We start from the raw sequence: 12,116 nt of genomic DNA on the forward strand, positions 1-12,116 counted from the left end.
CAGGCCAGGCTGTGGGAAGGCTTAGCTCCAAGTGGGGGGACGGGAGGGTCAGGGAGAGCTGTTCTAGGGGGAACAGGCATGCATTTCCTGAACTCTGCCTCCGCCTAGGCTGGCCTTTCGGAGGGAAGTGGGCCCAGGCTGAGTCACCCACTACCGCCCATCTGTGACTCAGAGATGTCCTGGCGCGGGCCCATCTCTGTGGTGTGGGCACCTCCGGCTGTCCCCTGATGCTTGGCCAGGCAGGGCAGCTATAGCTTTGGGTGGGCACTTCTTGGTCACTTAGGCCCCTTCCCCAGTCCAGGGGCCTTCCGGCCACATCCTAAGCCTTGGCTTAGGCTAGCAGAAGGGGTAAGTGGAGGCACAGGGGGCACGTGTTGCTGTGCTCAACCTCGTGACTGGTGGATCACTTGGTGGGACATTGAGGGGATTGTCCCAAAGTCTAGTTAACGCCTTCCTGCATCCTGCATGCTGTGCTCCGCCTGGCTGACCTTGGGAGGGAAAGCCCGGGTATTTGCCCCATGATCTGAGTCTCTGGGAGCAGGGAGGGACTGGGGAGATGGCCCAGAGGGCTGGGGTGCACTGGTACCACCTGGTTCCCTACCAAGTGATCCCTCCCCCACTCCCAGCATTGCAGTGGGACTTAGTTCCCCCTGCACATGGGCATTGCCAGGAGTGGCCCCAAACAAAACCAAATAGCCAAGGAACGGCGGCACGGGGCCTGAGGTGCTGACCAAGCACAAGGCCGACCCAGTTTTGTATACAGACACCTATAGGGTTCCGGAGCTCCCCAAGCACAGAGCCAGGACTAAACCAGGAGCACCACTGGGTGTGGCCCACCCTCTCCCAAAATAGGAACAAAAACAAATAAAAAGCACTCAGAAGAGCCAGAAAGAATTGACAGGGTGGAGTATATGACTGGGTTCAGTCCCTGGCATCCGATGGTCCTCTGAGTGCCACTAGGAGTAACCCCCAAGCGGAGCCAGGAGTAACTCCAGAGCACCATGAGGCAAAATAATAATAATAATAATAATAATAATAATAATAATAATAATAATTTTGGCTACCGTGGCAATGCTGAGAGCTTACTTCTGTCTCTGGTCATAGGAATCATTACTGGTGAGGCTCAGGAGGCCAGATGTGATGCTGGGAATTGAACCCGGGTCAGCTGCATGGGAGGCAGGTACTTTACCTCTGTGCTACATCTCTAGCCTTCCGCCACCTCTCTGATTTCTTAAATGGTTCTTCCAGGTCCTGCTCCTCAGCAGAGGCCAAGTCACTTCATCCCTCCAAGCCTATTTGCATCCATCCCCCCACTGGAAAGCCTGATCTCCAGGACACAAATGTCCCCGTCCTGAGCTCTCCACAACCCACACTCTGCCCCACATCGGCTGACTGCAGAGCCCTGGCTAAAGGTCACCCAGTTCCCCGCACTTCTCCAGGCAGAGGCCTGGCCCCGTCTGTGCCCTGGAACTGGCTACGGTCTCTTCTGGAAACTGGCTCAGGGTGGGCGGGGCTGATTGACAGCTCCCTCTGGGTCCCAGCACTGGCCCAGCGCCGGGTACCACCGAGGAGGAAAGAGCAGCAGTAGAGAGCGGGGCGCTGGAGCCAGACCTAGGTTCTAATCCCAGTTCAGGCTCGCCCAGGCCAAGTGACCCTGTGCCTCCAGGTGTGCAGTGGAAACAGCAGTAGAACCTACAGGTCAGCTTCAGAGGCTTCGGGGGCTAATAAGGCAAGGACCTGGGAGACCCAATGGGCAGGGCTGGAGAGATAGCACAGGCCTAAGACACTTGCCTTGCAGGGAGAAGGTGATTCCCAGACCACCTATGGTCTTCTGAGCACCACCGTTGGGCGTGGCCCCCAAATCCCCCAAACAAACAAAAAGATGGAGTGGGTCCCAAGAAATTAAAGTTAAAGGCCTCTCCCAGTCCTCCCAGAAGGCATCTCTCTCCCTCCCTCCCCCCTCTCTCTTTCTCTCTCTCTCACTTGCTCTCACTCTTTCCTCTCCCCTCTGTCTCTGTCTGTCTCTGTCTGGCTCTCTCTTCCTCCCTCCTTCCCGCTGCCCCATCAGGGCATGCTCCCCACCCCTGCCCTGGAGGAAGCCGAGGCTGTGCCAGGCATTCTGGCATTCTGCCATCGTGGACTCTGAACAGAGCTGCTGCTCGTCCCCGTCCCAGCAGCCAAGGCCCCTTCCCAGGCCACCAGAGGGTCCTTAGAGGGCTGTTCCAGGGGCCGGAGCAAACAAGGCCTCTTCTTGCTCCTTACTCTGCTCCCCAAACCCGCTCAGAGATGCCAGAAATGCTACCATCACCATGTTATGGCTCTGTGGCAAATATTTCCTGGAAATAACACGAAATATTTAATTGAGACCCATAGAGAAAGAGCAGACGAGAGTCATGTGACGGGCAATAAACGGGCCTGATAATGGACCTTCAGTTTGGCTGGATCCTCTGTAGTGTAGAAATCGAAACAAGGCAGGGAGACAGACGAGGTATTATTGTGGTCTAGGACAGTGTTTCTGCCATTTCTTCCACTCAGGACTTCTTCTCACCCAAGAAATTTTGTTGTTTGCGGAGAGGGGGGTTATACCTGGTTGTGCTCAGGGACTACTGCTGGCTCTGTGCGAGGGTGATTCCTCTTAGCAGTGTTTGGGGAACAAACAGTACTGGGGAACCAGACCCAGCCCTCCTGAATGCAAAGCACATGCTTAGCCTTTGATCTCTCTCCAGACTTAACTGCCCAAGAAAATTTTACGTGATTCCAGATTTATAGGCATGTAAAATAAGTAAACCAAAAAAAAGGAGACACAAGGAAAGATTGTTAAAAATAGTATAGAAACCATTTATTGATAATAAACCATGAATTCATTTCAAAATAATTCCTGCAACTCCCCCCACTCAGTTATACAACCCTATGTACAACTTTTGTCTGGGAAGGAGAATGACAACAGGAAAAGTGTCTTGGGAGCGCACACTACAGAACTGGTAGCAATTATTCAGACTTGGCTTTTTGGGTCACACCTGGAGATGCTCAGGGGTTACTCTTGGCTCTGTGCTCAGAAATTACTTCTGTCTGTGCATGGAGAGACCATATGGGATGTCGGGGATGGAACCCAGGGCGGCCGTGTGCAAGGCAAACACCCTACCCGCTGTGCTATTTGCTCAGGCCCTGCAACTATACATACTTGGGGTTCATAAATGATCCCCATACATTTGGCTTGGAGAAGCAAGTGTGAACCAGGTCAGAGTTCCTATGAATCGGGAATTGGAAGTGGTTGGTGTGGCTCCGGCCCAGGGCCTCTAATGAGGTTACTGTCAAGATCTGAAGGGTACTGTCAAGATAAGAGAGGAAGCACGGGGTGAGGGGCTCACCTTGTACCAGGCTGACCCCAGTTTGATACCTGGTACAGCAAAAGGCCAGGACTCAGCCTGGTGTTTTGAAGTCCTGAATGCTTTGGTAGTTTTAAAGCACTTAGGGAGCTGGAGCGATAGCACAGCAGGTAGGGCGTTTGCCTTGCATGAAGCCGACCCAGGTTAGACTCCTCTGTCCCTCTCGGAGAGCCTAGCAAGCTACCGAGAGTATCCCACCAGTAAGGCAGAGACTGGCAAGCTACTCGTGGCGTATTCGATATGACAAAAACAGTAACAACGGGTCTCACAATGGAGATGTTACTGGTGCCCGCTCAAGCAAATCAATGAACAACGGGACGACAGTGCTACAGTGCTACAGGTATGTTCATTTGCCATGAATCCTCCAGCTTCAGGAGGCCACCTTGGCTCCCTGGACCTGATGGAAACTTCCAGCATCTGGCACTTTCTGCCCTCTCCTCACAGCCATGACCCAACAGGCCTGTTTCCTTTCTTCTCAAGGACCAATATCCAAATAGTGGCCTGAGAGGACCTACTTCCTGGGCTGGCTGTGTTGTGACTTGGAGGTGCTGGTGGTGGTGGGTGTCTGGACCACACCTGGCAGTGCTCAAGAGACCATCTATGGATCCAGGGACTAGAATTAGGGTTGCAAGCAAGGCAAAGCACCTTAACCCCTGTCCTAGCTCTCTGGCTCTGGGTATTTCTCTTTATATGTTCTTTGTGTGTGGGAGTGGTGGGGGAGGGTGGGAGGATCATACCCAGCAATGCTCATGGGTTACTCTAGGCTCTGTACTCAGAAGTTACTCCTGGCGGTGCTCAGGAGACCTTATGGGATGCTGGGGGCCGAACTAGGATTAGCTTCACACAAGGCAATAGTACACCCTACCCACTGTACTATGGCTTCAGCCACTGTATGTTTAAACTTTCTTTGGTCAAGGAACCTTTGTCTATGCATCTTATGCTGGAGCCTCGTATCAAAACTGCTACAGATTTGTCTTCAATGAGGCAGGCGGGACTCCAGCATCTCCGCCAGAGACACTGTCTGGAAACCACAGATCAGGTTCCATCTTTATCATACATATTAGGAAACTGAAGTCCAAAGAGGAGCTACAGCCAGACTGGCCAGCCCAGTTGATCTCTATAACAAAATTCCACAGGCGGTGTGGCTTATAAACAACAGATATTTATTTCTCACTTCTGGAGACTGGAAGTCTGAGGTCAGGACGCCACATGGTTGTGTCCTGGCGGGCACCTTCTTCATGCTCACAGACTCACATCCCCATGTGGTGGAAGGGTGAGCCAGCGCTCGTAGCCTCTTTTATAAGAGCCTCACTCCTCTTCTTGGGGGGATCTTGAGGGACAGGGATAGAGCCCGAGCCTTGTATCTGGGAGGCCCTGGGTTTGATCCTTGCACCACAAGTTTTATAAAGGTAATCCAGGGCCAGAGACAGAGTTCAGTGGGCCAAGCACATGCTTTGTATACAGGAGACCCCAGGCTTGATTCCAAGGACTACAAGTTAATCTGAGCACTGACAGGAGTGACCCCTGAGCTGGGAGTAGCTCCTGAGCACTGTTGGTTGTGACCCCCAAATCCAAAAGTTAAGATTCAAAAGGTGATTAGTGCAGGAATTAAGGCACTTGCCTTGCCCACAACTATCCCTGGTTCAATCCTTGGTGCCCTAAATGGGTCCTGAGCACTACCAGGAGTGATCCCTGAGCAGAGAGCCAGGAGTAATTCCTGAGCATTACAGGGTGTGGCTCAATCCTCCCCACAAAAAACTGCAGAGTTATAAAAAGGTAATCTATATATGTATCTATAAATTTACATAGTAACACTTAGCTTTTTAATTTATTTACTCATTTATTTTTATTTTATTTATTTTATTTTATTTTGCTTTTTTTGGTCACACCTGGCGATGCACAGGAGTTACTCCTGGCTCATACACTCAGGAATCACTCCTGGCGGTCCTCAAGGGACCATATGGGATGCTGAGAATCGAACCCGTGTTGGCTGCATGCAAGGCAAATGCCCTACCCACTGTGCTATCGCTCCAGCCCATTATTTTTATTTTTTTGCATTACATTTAGTACTCAGGGAGTCACTTTTGACAAGGCTTGGGGACCATATGTGGTGCTGGGGATTGAACCTGGGTTGGCTGCAAGTAAGGGAAGTGCCCTACTCGCTGTACTATCACTCCAGCTAGAAAATCTATATATATTTTTTTGTTTGTTTGTTTCTGGGCCACACATGGCAATGCTCAGGGGTTACACCTGGCTCTGTCTGTGCTCAGGTATGACTCCTGGTTCTGGGACTATATGAGATGCCAGGGATTTCAAGGCAAGTGCCTGGCCCGCTGTACTATTACTCCTGGCCCCCGTGATCCATTCTTGAGAATTCCAATCACATCATCTAATTATCCCTCCAAGCCACTCCCCCTGACCCTGACTGTCCCCGACTTGGGCACTGGGCTTTCAACACAGATTTTGGAAGGAGGCAAACATTCAGACCAGAGCCAATGGCCATTCATAAAGAGCAGCAGATTCAGCTCTGGATTCTTGGGATTCTGCCATTCCTGCCCCCCCACTTGGCTGGGACCCACACAGGGACAGAGGCAGGGTTTGAACTATGAGAATGTGTAGGTTCAGTCCAGGTTCACAGGCCATATCTGTGGTTTTTGCTTGTTGGTTTGGTTCTTGGGCCACATTGGTGCTGCTGGGTGGGGGAAGATGCTGCTCCCAGCTCTGTGCTCAGGAATTGCTTCCTGCAGTGTTCAGGGAAACGTGGTGCCAAGGAGAAATCTGAGCCTCCCTTATACGTGTGCTCAGTCCTGTGAGCTCTCTCCTTGGCATTGGGAGTATCTGCTATAAACAGGTACCAGCCCAGCAGCCCTCGGCTCAGTCAGCAAAAACATTCTTGGGGCTGGAGCGATAGCAACTCTCATTACTCTCATTTCCTTGTGCAGGGACAGGAGTAAGCCCTGAGTACTGTCAGGATTACTGCCCAACCCCCTCACCCAACAAATTCTTTCTTCAGGGTCAAGGCATTAACAATATTGTCCTAAGCATAGTCTAGAAAGATTTGTGGAATTGGGCCACATCAGAGATGCTCAGGGATCACTCTGGGCTCTGCACTCAGTAATGACACCTGGTGGTGCTCAAGGGATTGCTGGGAATCCAACCTGGGTTGGCTGCATGCAAGGCAAATACCCTATCCACGCTATTATCTCTCCAGTCCTGGAAACAGGCCTTTCTTTATGTTTAAAACGTTGTGCTTTAAGAGCCACAGTGATAGTACAGTGTTTGCCTTGCTCAAAGCTGACCTGGGTTTGATTCCTGGCACCGTGTATGGTTCCCCAAGACCACTAGGACTGATCCCTGAGCACAGAGCCAGGAGTAAGCTCTGAGCACTGCCGGATGTGGCTCCCAAGCTCAACAAACCAAAACAAAACAAATCCAACAAAAACCCCTTCGTGCATTAGCTGGTTCCTGGGAGGTGGATAGGAAGATGAGTAATTCTGGGTTCTCAGAAGTAGATACCGAGCAAGGTGGGATTAAAGTTACAAGGTTGTGCTAGGATGGGTTAGATCCCCCTCACCGCAAAAAATTAAAATAGAGTAAAAGTGTAAAGATCCTGGAGGAGCACCGATTGCTGGTGTGAGCACTGGACTGTCCAGCCGGATGGGCTGAGTATGGCCAGGAGTGGGCCCCTAAGCATGACTTGGGAGCTGCACCAGCCCCACAGCCAAAATAAGAAAGAAGAAAGGAAAGGAAGGAAGGGAGAATGGGAGGGAGGGAAGGGAGGAGGGAGGGAGGGAGAAACACAAGAATTGATGAGAGTCTAAATCTCATGCTTCAGTCCAAGAAAGGTCTGGCAGGGCCTTCTGGATTAGGAGCCAAAGAAGCTAAACAGAGTCCCGTGTCTCCCAGGCTCCAGTCTACCCTAGCGCCCCGTGGTCTTCAGGAACTGGCCCAGATGGTCACAGTTAGGGCCCTTGGCCCTTGGCTTTCTGTAACTGAGGTCTTTGGGGACGGGTGGGAGCTTTTGTTTTTCTGTGTAGGGAAGGATACCCAGAGTGCTCCAGGGTTTCTCCTGTTGGTGCTCAGGGGACCAGTTGAGGTACCAGGGATCAAACCTGGGTCAACCACCTCCAAGGCAGTTGCCTTAATCTTTCTGCCATCTCTTCTATTTCTGTAGTATTTCTTACAAACACTAGTTTTGTTGCTGACACCCACCCATTTTCCAGAACCTACAGGACTTCCATTTTACTCTCATTTCACAGAATTCCAGAAAAAATGCCAGGGCCCACTGGCTCTCAGAAAGCAGGGCTACTATCCACATCTCTTGACCCCTACCCTTAACTCCTTCCAGGTGAGATAAGTCATCAAACCAAAGGTGGAGATTGGATTTTTAGGTCATTTGGATTTACCAGACCCCAAATCAGTGAGCAGGGTTCCAATCTTCATGTTTACAGAGCTACATGGATTTTGTAATAAGAGCTCCAGCTCAAATCAGGGTCACCAACCTGTCTCAATTTATCCGACAGCTATTATGAACTTCACAGAAATTCCCCAAATTTAACTGATTTTCATTAATTACAAAGAAAGTGATTCTTCATTCTAAAAAGAGTGGAGGGGGCTGGAGCAATAGCACAGTGGGTAGAGCGTTTGCCTTGCACATGGCTGACCAGGGTTCAATTCCCAGCATCCCATATGGTCCCCTGAGCACCGCCAGGGGTGATTCCTGAGTGCAAAGCCAGGAGTAACCCCTGTGCATCGCTGGGTTGACCCAAAAAGCAAAAAATTAAATTAAATTAAAAAATTAAAAATAAAAAATAAAAAGAGTGGAAGTTAAAAATTTCATGCTAGTCACACCACAGTCCTGGAAACCCTACTCTATGCCAGGCTGTAAGCTCTGAGAACCAGTTCATTCAGCAAATAATGGATCACAAAACCTTCCCAGAGGAGAGCTGACCAAATGCCAAAGTGAAAAGGACCATACCACCCGGAGCCTGAGAACAGAGTAAACTGTTTGGGTAAAAAGCACTTGGACTGGGGCTGAAGAGATAGTACAATGGGTACTGCACTTGCCTTGCAGCAGCCTACCTAGGTTCAATCCCTGGCATCCCATATGGCATCCTGAGCACCGCCAGCAGGAATTCCTGAGTGCAGAGCCAGGAGAAATCCCTAAGCATTGCTGGGTGTGGCCCCAAAACCAAGCCAAACAAAAAAAGTGAAGTTAGGACATATACCACAATAGCAAGATGTTCACTTGGTGATTGCTTCAAGATAGCCCTATTGGTAGACCATAGTTGTTATCCTTTTTCACCAATGCGGATGCCATTCTAAAAAGAAATTCCTACAATTCCAGTTTGTAAGAGAAAGTCAGTATAATCTGTCCCTCCTGCTGAAAGTCACTGAAAGCTCTGGGCAGAATACAGGGAGCAATGAGCCAAGGAGCCAGGAACTCTGAGAAAGAAACAGCAGCAGGCTAGACGGGGCAAGAGCGTCTGGAGTTCAAGTACAAACAATATGGTAGTGAGCATTCTCTTTCCTGTCCCCCGCCCGAGTCTCCCAGTCTGGTCTCCACTTCAGGTAAAAGAGTGAAGCACAGGCCCAGGTACCAGAGTTCCCAGAGCAGCAAAGTCTCTCTGGTCTGAGGAAAAGGGAGGGGAGCCCTCAGGCTGAGGGAGGCCCTTTAGGGTAGAGGTGGAGGGAACTACTTTATATATATATATATATATATATATATATATATATATATATATTTTTTTTTTTTTTTTCCCCCCAGTCTTTTCCCAGGGCCCTGCCCTGAAACAAGCCTTTTTCTGAAGCTGAAACAAGGCAGCCACAGTGTCGCCTTGGGAAAGCACCTCAGACCGAGGGGAATCCTTCTCGGACAGAACTGTGCTCTCTGAGATGTGTTCGGGAAAGGACTGTTTATTCTCCTTCATGAGTTGCCTGGCCCCAGAACAGTTCCAGTTCCAGAATGTCTGCCACAGTGCAGGCCAATTACATACCCCAATTTCTGGTTGGAGAAGTCGGGCAGGTATGATCTTGAGAACTGGAGAGAGAGAGATTGGAGAGGAAGGTTTGATAACTGAAATTTTTATATTCTCTAACTGGTGTATGGATGCCCAGATTCCCAAGCACTCATCTACCGCCTCGGTGATAAGTGTCCAGGTGGTAGACTGGTGTGCCAAGGCAGAATACTGGTTATAACTGCCAGGGCAGAAGATCAGTGCCAAGGTTCACGGGACAAGTGCTGGCCCACAGGTGTAAAAAGGCTGAAGAACGCTGCACTAGATAAAGCACCAAGAGTTCAGTTTCCTCCACCCCCACTCCCCAGAGTGGCAAAAGTTTAGGATGGATCTGACTTACATTGCAAAAGTTTTGAAAACTGAACCGACAGGGTAGGGCGAGAGTTCAAAGGTCTGGAGCACATGCTCTGCATGTATGAACCCCCTGGGTCCCCAGAGTACCACCAGCTGTGGCCCAAATGAAAAAAAAAAAAAAACCCAAAACTGAAATGACATTGGAACTATGGCCCTTTTTTAAGAAAACAAAACCAAATTTCAGCTAAGTAAATATTAAAGATCTTACTAGTTTTGGGGCCGGAGCGATAGCACAGCGGGTAGGGCGTTTGCCTTGCACGCGGCCGACCCGGGTTCGATCCCCGGCATCCCATATGGTCCCCCAAGCACTGCCAGGAGTAATTCCTGAGTGCAAAAGCCAGGAGTAAACCCTGAGCATCGATGGGTGTGACCCAAAAAGCAAAAAAAAAAATCTTATTAGTTTTATTCAACAACTTGTGAACTGTGCAACTTTAAATCTAATAGAAAGAAGTTCTAAAGAGGTGTACAAATAAAAGGTTTTCATAGGTAGGAGAGAATAGGAATAAGGATAATATCCTAGGCAGAAAAAAAAACATGAACAGGTTATTGCAAAGTCATTTTCCCCTAGGGGATTGTAGACATTACTTTCTTTTGGGACTGGCAGACAGATTGCCTAATTAGTGCTGATCAGGCAATTCCTGACTGACAGGTTTAAGAGTCTATTTCTGGGAGACAACGAATTAGATTTATGTCTGTTTGGTGCTCTGAGGTTAACATGTGACTCCATTTGGTCTTAGTGTCTTGTTTTCTTTTTGTTTTTGGACATCCAGAGATGCTCAGGGGTTACTCCTGCGTCTGCACTCAGGGTTCATTTCTGGAAGTGCTTGGGGGACCATATGGGATGCCAGGGATTGAATCCAAGTCCACCATGTGCAAGGCAAATGCCCTCCCCACTGTACTATCACTGGCTCCTGTGCTTTTGATTTTGAATTCTGTTCTTTTCCCTGGCCAGTGATATGCAGTATCTGCTCTTGCGATACGTGGTAGCATTTTCTGCTTGTGATGTTGGCCAACAGCATCTGATTAGGCCACAGCAGAGTCTTTAATGCCAGAAAGAATGTTCTGAGAATGTTTAAGGCAGGTGAGCTGTTCACCCAGGTGTATCACATCTGTCACCGTCACTGTCATTCTGTTGATCAACAATTTGCTCATTCGGGCCCAGTAACGTCTCCATTCGTCCTAGCCCTGGATTTTAGCAGCCTCTCTTTACTTGTCTTCCCAACGGTGCCACATTAGAGGCTCTTCAGGGTCAGGGGAATGAGACCCATCATTGTTACTGTATTTGACATATGAATACGCCACGGGGAGCTTGCCAGGCTCTCCCGTACAGGCAGTAAACTCTCATAACTTGCCAGGTTCTCCAAGAGGGAGAACTAGGCTAACAGATGTCACTGCTGGCGGTATATCACATACATTTTATTAATTTTATGAGCACATCCTCCATCATAAGTAAGGAAATATTTGATTTCAGGATGAAAGTGAAAATTCACTGGATTAGAGGGCAAATACGGGGTAAGGCACTTATTTTGCACACAGCCAAACGTCGAAACCACATATGGGTCTCCTCTGCCCACCCCAAGCACTGCTAGGAATCATTCCTGAGCTAAGAGCCAGGAGAAACACCTGAGTACTACAGGGTATGGTCCAAGTGGTCCCCTGCAACCCTCCCCAAACAAAAATGAAAAAGCAGCATCTCAAGAAGCTTGTGGAATGTAGGGCTCAAATCAGTCACCCGAGATTCTGCCTCATAAAATCAGAAAAAAGAACTATGTAAACAGAAATATGGAAATAATGAGAAGCAAAAAATTAATAAAATAGCAAAGGGAATAAAACAGAAAAATATTGTGGTTACAAGGCAAGTAGATTTTTTTAAATTAAAAGTTGATTAACCTTGGGGGCTGAAGCGATAGCAAAGCTGGTAGGGTGTTTGCCTTGCACACGGCCGACCCGGGTTCGATGCCCAGCATCCCATATGGTCCCCTGAGCACTTCCAGGAGTAATTCCTGAGTGCAGAGCCAGAGTAACCCCTGTGCATAGCCAGGTGTGACCCAAAAAGCAAAAAGAAAAGAAAAAAGTTGATGAACCTCTAGCTAGACACTACAGTGAGCACTTCCAGGGTTCATACCTGAGCACAGAGTTGGAACAGCTCCCAAGTAACACCAGGTATGGCCCTCAAACCAAAATAAAAAAATAAGGGTTTTTTTTTTTTGGTATGTTTGTGTTTTGTAATGCCTCTTTATCACCAAACTGGAAGTTGTCTTGTCCACTATAATTTTTTCTAAAGGAGAAAATACAATCTAAGGCATTCAGATTGAAAAGGAAAAAATAGGGGCTGGAGTGAATAGTACAGAGGGTAGGG

Source organism: Sorex araneus, chromosome 9 (genome assembly GCF_027595985.1).
Source record: "Sorex araneus isolate mSorAra2 chromosome 9, mSorAra2.pri, whole genome shotgun sequence".
Taxonomy (NCBI): Eukaryota; Metazoa; Chordata; class Mammalia; order Eulipotyphla; family Soricidae; genus Sorex; species Sorex araneus.